General features: G+C 41.0%; 1 long non-coding RNA gene across 1 annotated transcript in view; it reads right to left on the bottom strand.

Annotated features, from left to right (window-relative positions):
* Positions 1-3394: 3394 nt before the first annotated feature.
* The window catches only part of LOC121490416, an 88015-nt gene continuing 80542 nt past the window's right edge, over positions 3395-10867 (bottom strand). Inside the window, exon 3 of the long non-coding RNA XR_005987656.1 lies at positions 3395-3537. This is a non-coding gene — a long non-coding RNA (uncharacterized LOC121490416). The remainder of the gene's footprint in view (positions 3538-10867) is intronic.

Below are 10867 nucleotides of genomic sequence, written 5' to 3'. Positions count from 1 at the left end.
GTGTCCTTCTGTTCTTGTGCCTAGCTGAATTTATGTTTTCTTTCTATTTGTTTTGCTTAATTAAATCTTCTGGTGTTTTATATATTTTATCATTTTCTTTCTTGAGACAACTCTTGATATGTATGTATTTCACATTTCTTCTATCTAATGTACTAACGTCTGCTTTTGTCTTAAATATACTCCTCCACTTCCTTTTCATAAACTTGATATTGTTCTCTCACTAATTTTTTGGATTAAATATTTTATTAATTATCACCATGGCTTACTAATAAAAATTCTCAGGATTAAAAATCTCACTTGGAGTAGAATACGTATGCTTCTCAACTACTCACCCATAAAATCTCCAATGCTATTCTTTTTTTTTTTTTTTTTTCAAATAGTTGGCAATCGATTTTTTAAAATTCCCTCTTTGATCCAGGAGTAGCCTAAAGTGCTTGTTTCCATATTTTAGAATTTCTAAATGATTTAGACTTTTGTTTACCCTCTCATTACTACTATTTTAATTCTTCCATTTCTGAATTGTTCATTTCTATTCATCTCTGTTGATGAGGATACGCCTTTGGATTACTTTTTTTTTTCAAAAATAATTTCTGAGTGATTTATTTACTAGAAGTTTTTAATTTCTGCTATTGCTTTATCCCTCCTTGTGTTGATTTTCTATTGTTGCATAAGAAGTTATCACAAAATTGACAGCTTAAAACAGAGAGAAGGAAAAGGCAGGGGTGGGGAGGGAGGGGAGAAAGAAGAAGGGAGAAAGGACACAAGCAAAGCAAAGTACATCTGAGTGACACCTGAGAAGCCCTGATAAAGGACCATGAGGAAAGGATTGACAGTGAGTACTACTGGTCGGAAGCCTGAGGGAAGACAAGGGTGGCTTCTTCTATTCAACTTTACTAGAGGTTCTAGTCTATATCAAGAGTAGAAAGAAAAAAATAAATAAATAAAGGTACACTATTTAGAGGGAAGAAAAATGACACCACGTTTCAGAGGTGAGATGATTACCTGCAAAGAAGATACAGGAAAGTCAACAGATAAAAAATACTGGAACAAATAAGCTTAATTGAATATAAAGTGAAAACAAAATTATTTCACCTGTGTGTATCAGCATTGGGAAGTGAGAATAAACATTTTAAAGAAGAGATATAATTCACAATAAAATAACAAATTAAGTAGTAAAAAAAAAAAAAAACAAAAACAAGGGACTCCTGGGTGGCTCAGTGGTTGAGCATATGCCTTTGGCTCAGGTCGTGATCCTGGGGTCCTGGGATCAAGTCCCACATCAGGGTCCCTCAAGGAGCTTGCTATGTCTCTGCCTCTCTCTCTGTCTCTCATGAATAAATAAATATTTTTAAAGTACCAGAATATGCATGAAAGCATTATAAAATTAAAATAGCATTTAAAAATCAAGATACAGTAGAGAAAATAGTAAATATTAAATAGTATTATATCGGGATCCCTGGGTGGCGCAGCGGTTTGGCGCCTTCCTTTGGCCCAGGGCGCGATCCTGGAGACCCGGGATCGAATCCCATGTCGGGCTCCCGGTGCATGGAGCCTGCTTCTCCTCCCTCTGCCTGTGTCTCTGCCTCTCTCTCTCTCTCTCTCTCTGTGAGTATCATAAATAAAATAAAATTCTTTAAAAAAAAAATAAATAAATAAATAAATAGTATTATATCAAAATAAAGACACAGTTAAGAAGTTCTAGTAGGAAGATATACCATGTGTATAGATGGGAACTCTCTATAGATGGGAAAATTTAATGCTGATTAAAACTTAACACAAGACTTTTTGGGGGGAACCTGAAGAGCTGATTCTGAAGCATATATGATGAGCGACCAGGCCGAGGACAGCCAGGGTCTTTCTGCAGTACCAAGCGGCCATCACAATCTATCAGCAAGCAAGGTGGCATGATACCAGGAAAGCCTGAACACCAATGGAATAGAAATAACCTACACCCGCAGATGCACTTGTTGGAGGTGGAAGCAGAGCCAATGGAAAAGAAAGGTCATTTCAATAAGCAGTGTGAGGCCATTTATAAATACACAGGAAACATGACTTCGTCTCATGTGATATATTAAATAAGCAGATTCAACAGTATAGAGCAAGAGAAGCTTCTGGAAGGGAAAGTTGGAAGCAGTCTTCCTGTCTCTAGGGTGGTGACCTCTCAGCTAGAGTGGGAGATGCACTCACCTTGACATAAAAGAATGACTGACTGTTCCACATCAAAATTAAAATTTTATGTCAACCAAAAGAAACCACAAAACATAAAAACAAAAAAGCAAGGCACAACTTGAGAGAGGGTATTTGCTTGGTGTACCTAAGCATGAAAGGGCTCACACCGGCCACATGGAGAGAGGGCTTTTACACGTCAGTGGGAGCAGAGAGCTGGTGGAGGGACCCAGGGCTCCGGTTGGTCGCACCTGCTCTTTTCAGCCCTGCACTCATGCCCACTGATGGCGATTTAACCTTCCACTGCCCTCCAATACACATCTGTCATGCTCTGGAACCTTCCTTGTTAGATCCTTCTGGTCAACTTGTCTTCTTCACATGTTGGGCCCAATGGAAGCCCCACCCACGCCAGCCAGCTTTCTCCTCCTTCCTCTTTCCCATCCATCCCTGCAGGCTGTTACATTATTCCAGCTTCCATCCCTGCTACATTATTCCAGCACTGATTCCTGAGAAGCAAAAATCCAGCCTGAGAGTTTCCAGCGAAACCCTTTTCTCTCTTGATATGCCACTGCCTTGCAAGAGCATTTTAAGTCTAATATGAAATTTGAACTGAGCAAAGGCTCCAGGTTCTAGGTAGTCTTTGTAATCGGAACAGCAAACCAAGCTTTTTGGCTTAGTTCTCATGACAAAATGACTGAAGGAAAATACATGAAGTGATATTTCAAATTAACATACTGTTCCTTTCTGTATGTGTTTCCTGGAACATAGTCTACAAAATGTCTTAGCCTACTTTACTTCCAAGCTGAAGAATGGCAGAGTTTCCCTCATTTCCTTGACTCTGTCATCTACAAAGTCCACAGAAAAAATGCAGAATGATCTCTAGAAGTTATCAGAACTGGTTTTCATCTTGGCTTGGCATCTGCTCAATGGATGGCAAACTACTGCACCGCTCTATGTCTCAGTTATTTCATCTCTAAATGGTGAACATGAAACCCACCTCTGAAGACCTTTACCAGGACTAATGACTGTTGCAATGGGTAAAACTCCTGGCCACTCCAGCGTGGGGGGACAGGGAGCTGGATATCTTCCATGGGAACCGCCCCCCACCCCACCCCAGCCGGTCCTGGTGTGCCCACCACTCTACAAAACATTATATAACAAGCCATGTAGATTTGTTGAAGATTCCAAAGGTAGATTTTTTAAAAGAAGTTTAATATCATATGTGGGGAAAACTCTATATAACCATCACAAAATTCACCCAAAATTGATTTCCAGTGACCAGCAGCTTCACCTTCAAAGCACCCTCCATCCTTGCACCAGCAACTTGCTGGCAGCATACTCTGTGGATGACCAGAAAAAGTGATCCAAAACCTGAAAATAAGCAAAGAAGTAAGTAAGCATTACGACCTCTCAATGTCATATGGGGGTGGAGAGTGCCCAAAAATTTTCTAGAAAAATGAACTGAGTTTAACTGTCCCTTCTCAATGAAAGGCAAAGACCTCCAATGTTATGAAGTTGCATGCTAACTTGCAAATGTTTGCCCATCAGATATGTTAAGAATTTCTCTCTGCTAAGACATGTAACCCCAAAGGCCTGTGGTTCTGCTGGACACTAACCTGTTTTGTGCTTGAGCCATGGACATGTTCCATTTTTAGCTTCTGAAATGCTCTTGGAATCTGATGTAACATCTTATTGGCTTGCTCATTAATTAATGCATAAAGACACCTTGGACCTGTGCTTATTTCATCTTTACTTGAGAATAGGGACTTTAACTTTTATCCCTTACTCAACATAAAACAAAACAAAACAAAACAAAAAAACAGAACCTTAAAAAAAAAAAAACAACCAACACCTTGAAAGTAGCTTTTTCACCTCCATTCATAGAAAACAGTTTCCTAACCACTGCTCTTTCTTTCTTTTCTTTCTTTTTCTTTCTTTCTTTCTTTTTTCTTTCTTTCTTTCTTTCTTTCTTTCTTTCTTTCTTTCTTTCTTTCTTTCTTCTTTCTTCCTTCCTTCTTTCTTTCTTTCTTTCTTTCTTTCTTTCTTTCTTTCTTTCTTTCTTTCTTTCTTTCTTTCTTTCTTTCTTTCTTCCTCTCTCTTTGTTTTTTAAACAGTCCTGTCGATCCCAGCTCTCTTTTGGAGGCTGTCAGGGCTTCCACGGCTAAAGGAGCAAAAGTTGTTATCCTTATCATGATCCCATGTGCTGCCTCCCATGCCTGCATGTCTTGTAACACTAAAGTGTCTTTCTTTTCTAAACTCCTTGGTTGTCTGCACTCATGGCCTGCTTATGGCCTTTCCTTTCTACTCTGAGATGTATTTCCACTCCTGTCTCCCACTCTTGCTTTTTGCTTGACATTACATGGTGGTATGGGTAGCTCAGAGAGTCACTCATTTCACATTCAGAGCCAATTAGCCACAAACTGGCTCTATAAAGAGCTTCTCTGGCTAACCCAAGTCCTGGACCTCGAGCTGACACAGACCCAGCTCCTAGGTAACAATGAGAAGCATTGGGGCTCTACAACATTGTGACACTACAATTAATGGCTGTGGCTAAAAGGACCCACATCCAAGGAACAACTGGGTATCCCAGTTCCCCAGTAGGGAATTACCCCTACCCTATAGTTTGTGTGTGTGTGTGTGTATGTGTGTGTGTGTGTGTGTGTGTGTTTCAACTCTGTAACCCAGGGGCTGGGGTAGGGTAAAATGAGTTTTGTGTGTGTGGTTCAGTCTATTTCTTCAAACATTCTGAATGATAATTAGCTTTGATTTTTACATCTATTCATAATGATAGCAGAGGGCAACATACAACAGAAAGGGGGTTGCAAGCTTTCCACTTAGCAATTAATTCTATTATTAAATGCTAAGAAAAAAATAAGTGCCTGCCAGCTGTAGCTTTATTATGTTTTCCCAGAAATAATAATAGAAGGCTCAGAAAGTATATTATTTATTTCTCCTTTCTCCCCCACCCTTGTCGGAGAAGAAAATCCCCATGGGTGGTTGCTCCTTCCGTGTGAAAATAGAATCATTCTGCTGTGAGAAGGCAGCTTGGACAGACAGAGCATAAAGAGGGAGACTGGTATCCAATGGAAAGCTTCTTTGTTTTATTTTTATTTACTTTTATTTGTTAAAAGGAGCATCTATTCTGGGCCAGAACCTGTGCTGATCAAGATGGGGATTCAAAATGATAGCATCCTTGAAGCTTCCTCTACAGAAGCTCACAGCCATCCACACACACCTAAGTTGCAGCAAAATAAGGTGAATGCCAGAGTGATAAAACAAACAGTGCCCTCCAAGCATAGAATACAGGTTGGCTGATTGATAAGAAAGTCTGAATTTTGGTGGAGGTGTCAATCATCAGTCCAAAATAGCTACTGATAACTTCTGCTGGCATCCAACCTGGCAAGTAGTAGGTTCTCAATAAATGTGAATTAAGTCTGAGTCTGTCCTAGATTCTTGGTTCAATCCTCACCACGACGACTTGAATGAGGCTCCACGCCACTTCTCATTTCACTCTTCAGATGAAAGAGGCACAGGCAAGTAGCAGGCAGTGTCCTTCACCAGCTGACAGGTGCTCACAAGTATTTGCAAAAGAGAAGCAAATTCAAACTCAGAATTATTAATACTTTAATCCTAACTTCCAAAGGGCTTAGATGAACACTGTTTTAATTGCCTAGGACATAAATTAAAAACCCAACATATTGGGAATAGTGTGGGGCTTGGCACTAAGTGACACCTGACACTGCGCCTCTACCAGCTGTGTGACCTTGGGCGTGCTGCACTCAGTATCATTATCTACAAAATGGGTCTAAGAACACGTCTTCTGAGGAGATGTTATGAAAATTAATTAATACGCGGAAGAGTGATTAGCACATTATAAACTCTTGAAACTATCTTTGAAACTTCGTGTTGCTGTTGTGCCTTAAAAGTCAGCTTTGTGTTGAGACTCAGCTCAATTCATCTCTATCCATGAGAGGTGTTGTGTGTGCGGGCTGCAAACAAACTGTCCTCAGTTAGAAACTCAGGTGCCCACCGTCCGATTCCCCTCATGAGAGTATGTCTTCCTCCATTTGGCTCATTCGTAGGCCAGTCAGGAGAGCTTGTAAATGAGCCAAGGATGATAATTCTCCCTGACTCAATTCAACCCCCGGGAATGGGCACCCCCGTGTCCCCTCATGATGTGTGAGTGTCAGGTGTGAGTGTAAGCAGGTTACCCTAAACCAGGGCTTGCAAGCTGGCCGTCTCTGGGCAAAATCTGTCCTGAGGACTTTTTGGCAGGTGTAGCACTTTTTGATTTGTTCTAAATTAAATTTGCATGTCCTTGGGGGGTCATTCTTCACTTTGCCAATGGCTCCTTACCCCCAGTGCCACAGATGGGTGTTGATTTACGTAGGATGTCACCTGCTGGCTCCTCTAGGCCATCTGAGATTGTGACCACTAGTCTAAACTGTGCTCACATCTAGTCTGAGTGGTATGGGAACCTGCCCATATGGGTTTGGGAGCAAAGACAATAGTCTCCAGATTGATCTCCCTGCCCCCATTCTTTCTCTCTTTAACGCCTCCTCCCCAATAAAAGTGATTAAGCCTTCAAAATGCAGTTACTGTTAGACTTTCTTACTGAAAGTCCTCCGAGAGTACTGTATCATCCACTGGCCCAGTCGCCCTGCCCACCCAAACGCCCTGCTAGTCTGTGCTTTAGCCACACTGACTTTCTGTCTCCACACGTGCCCTTAGCACTCAAACCGCATACTTCCCCAAATAGTCCTTCCACTGCTCAGCATCCCCTTCTCAGACCTTTCCAATTAGCAAACCTCCCTCAAGATACAATCAAAAACACCGTGAAGTGCTTCCTGATTCCCAGACCAAGAAGCCATGGCTCCGTCTGCTGGGTTATCAGGAGAGTCTTTGTTTTTCTTACGATGTCTAGTTTTACAGTTCATGCTCTCTAGACTATATGTCCCTCAAGAGAAGATGTCTCTGCACTGTCTCACAGCAAAGGGGCCTGTGACAAACTCAGATAATTGCTCATGAGCTCTACATTCTCCCTTCATCTCTCCTAACAGAGCCCAATTTTATTCAGACCAGAATTCAGCTACAAATGTGACCAGCTAGAGCCCTGGCTATAAAGACTTTATAGATATAAAACTTTTGTGAAATAAAAGGGCAAGTGCCCTTCTGTCTGGAATATGGGTACGCTGCCTGGCAATGCAGCACCGAGCTTGCAGCCATGGGACGAAAGCCGCAGCCAGAAGACCAGGAGAGGGGTCCCCGACCACACTCTTAAGCGGTCATACCAGGCTTGGACTCCGCCCTCCAAATTTCCTATCATTTAATGAAAGAGTCTGCCATCTGCCTAAACAATAATAGTTGAGGTCTCAATGACTTACAGCCAAAATAGTTGCCCAGCTGTTACAATGGACAGTACCTTCTGTTGAAGAAATGATTGATTTGATCACTTAAGTGATAAATATTTATTAGGCATCTACCATTCTTGAGGCAGTTGAACAAGACCTGGCTCCAGCCCTCATGGAATCCACATGCCAGTGGGGGAGGCTGACAATGACCGACATGTCAGTAAAAGCACAACTCAGTGAATAAGGTCAAATGATTCCCTGTCCAACGTAGGTGAATCAGCAGGATGAGGCAGTGGAGGGTGACAGGATAGAGGATGGATGTACTGGTGGGGGGCAGGGCAGCACAGGAAGGAGGTTCAAAGTCAGAGGACGAGCTCTATCTTCAGAGAGAAGCTCTACAGGTTGCTTGAGGCAGGAGTTCCTGCTCGGGGGAGCAAGCAGGCCAGTGAGGCTGAAGAGCAAACACAGGACAGGGCGAAGGAAGAAAGGCAAGAACTGGGTGGGGCAGGCTGTGTAATCGGAGACACCACCGTGGATTATGTTCTACCAACGTGTAGTTAGAAGACGGGAGGGTTTGATGACTTGGTTTACATTTTCCAGTAAGTATTTTGCTGGCTGGAGAGCTGCCTGTGGGGGAGGCAGGCCTGGCAGCCAGAGACGAGTTTCCGGATGGGAGAAGCCAGTGGTGGTGGCAAGTGGCCCATTAGATAGAACCTGTGAATGTTATAAATTTGTAGTTCGAGAAAAAAGGAGACATCAGAAGTGACTCCCTGATGTTAGGCTGACCTCTTGAATGTTGGCAACATTTTCTAAAATGAGAAAGAAATGAAGAAATAAAAAGTTATTTAGGATGTACAAAATCTCAAATGCCAATTAGATATTCAAGTAGGGGTTCCAGGTGGGTAATCAGGAACCAGGAGAAATTTGGGGGCTGGAGACAGAATTTGGGGATTTTGCAGCCCATAAAGACATGGGACTGGATGAAGTCACCTGAGGAGGTAGTCTAAGTAGACAAGAGAAGGAGGAGGAGGTAAGTCCTTCAGACGTGTAGGCTGGAAGTGGTGAAAGGAAAGGTCTGTGAGGTAAAAGGAAAACAAGTGAGCACTGTCCCCTGGAAGGCAGCTGCAGGCTGTACTTCGGGAGCATAGGATCTGATCCTCTGGGGTTGAACAGATCAGGCCTGAGGACTATCGCTGATTCCTTGACAAGAGTACTTGCCGTGGACCAAAGCACAACGGAAGAACATGAACAAGATGGTAGAGAACCAAGTGTAGACAACATTCTCAAGAAAATTTTGCTGTCAATCTGAGAAGAGAAACAGAGTGATGCCCAGAGGGATATTTGGGATCTAAGTATATTTCTTATTGGTTAAAAATATTGAAAATGCATTCTGCCCATGGGGGTGATGGAGTAGACAAGGAAATAATGATGATACAGAGGAGGGCATGATTGCAGGAGCACAGTCTTTGAAAGAGGCTGATTTCAGATGCACAGGAGAGGTCTGTCCGTGTCCACTTATTCTAACAGGACAGTAGGTAGTGCGGTGGCCAGTGGACACCACGGCAGGATGGCAGGACAGCAGGATGGCAGGACAGACAGTGCACGGGGATGGGGGGGAGTGGACGGACGGACCGATGCATACTCTTAACGTCTTCCATCTCTCAAGAGACCGGCATGTCTTATGATTCATCTCAATGAAGCTAATGACTTCACCAAGTTACAAGCCCCCAGATTATCAGACCACATGTTCAAACAAAGACATTTTGAAAGAAGAATCTTCTGGCTTAAATCTTTTCAGGGATTTCTAAAATAGACTAACGTTCTATGTTTCCCAAGGCCACAACTTTGTCTCTTCTGACAGGGGGTATAAAGATATAGGTGTGAAGGAGAGGAGGGGTGACTGGAATGGAATTATGAACAAAATAAAACTCGAAAAGAAAAGGAAAGAAAAATATGTTGAGACTTCAGGGCTAAGTGATATTTTTTTTTACTGCCGTTCTCAGAGGAATATTGTACAATTATACGTAGTGCCAATACATTTTCCAAACAGGGCCTTGACAAAATTATAGAGTAAAATTGACCAAATTAGCATTTTTATGATTATTTCCGAGAGTGAGAAAAGTTGTATGGTTTTGTGGAATAAATTAAAAAGTGTTTATTGGGTTTTAAGGAGATTTGCGTTTCAAAATAACTTTGAGTTCATGGAAGAGTTGGGAAATATAAAGTTTTGTGCAGTAAAATTCCCTTCAATTAATCAATAGCAAGAGTGAGGTAGGGGGAATTTCTCAAACTTTTAATGCATTTTTGCAGGAAAAGAAATCCAGGTAAGCTCAGCATGATGCACTTGAAATAAAAGGTTGACTATACTGAAAATCTAGTCATGATTATCCAAATACGAATTCTAACCCCAACTCTATCACTTCTTAAGTGAGTGGTTATTCATAACTCTTTGAATTTCCAGTTACTGATCTGCAAAATGAGATGGATACTAACATAATATATTTTTATGAAGATTTAAACAGTCAACTCTACAAAGCACCTGGCAGACAGTGGTATGTCGTAGGGATTCTGAGGCTGCTTCTCTATCTCTTTTTGACTTCTTCATCTTCCTTTTCTCTGCCTATTTGTTCTTTACCTCTATAATTGCACAACTCATAGGGGACCAGGAGTGTTGATATAAATAATGAGTTCTTTTTTTTTTAATTAAAAAAATCAACCTTACAGTCTGGGAAATATAAAAGCATGTATAAAAATAAATATATAAACCTAACATCCCAACACATCACCTATGACGACTTCTCTGTAACTGCCTCCAAACTCTATCACATCTAAGTAATTTGACAGTTAAAATTAAAGTATGGACTTAACATAGTGCTCTTTTCCCTAAACATTACATCACATAGTTTTTCCATATTACTAAGGATACATACCTTTTAATGAAAGTCTAAGGTTTCTTTTAAGTCATTATAATTTTTGTTTCCTTAACAAACAATACTTATTGGGTAATTAGTTTTTGTTTGTTTAGTTTTGTTTAAATGTGTGGTAAACCTCATCAAGAATATGGATTTTTCTCCCTGTTTCAAATTATTTCCTTGAGGTATATTAAGAAGAATAGGACCAAAAATTATTTGTGGGATATAACTATTTTTATTTTTTAATTATTTTTTTGTTAAAGTATAATTAACATACAGTGTTGTCTCAGTTTCAAGTGTACAATATAATGATTCAACAATTCTATACCTCACTCAGTGCTCATCCACACATGTGTACTCCAGGTTTCCTGTATCTCATCTGTCCCTACCCATCTCCCCTCCAACAATCAACAGCTTTCGTTCTCTATATTTAAGAGT

This window comes from Vulpes lagopus, chromosome 5 (genome assembly GCF_018345385.1).
Source record: "Vulpes lagopus strain Blue_001 chromosome 5, ASM1834538v1, whole genome shotgun sequence".
Lineage (NCBI taxonomy): Eukaryota > Metazoa > Chordata > Mammalia > Carnivora > Canidae > Vulpes > Vulpes lagopus.
The sequence above is the reverse complement of the archived record's forward strand: the minus strand, read 5'-3'. Positions and strand labels throughout refer to the sequence as shown.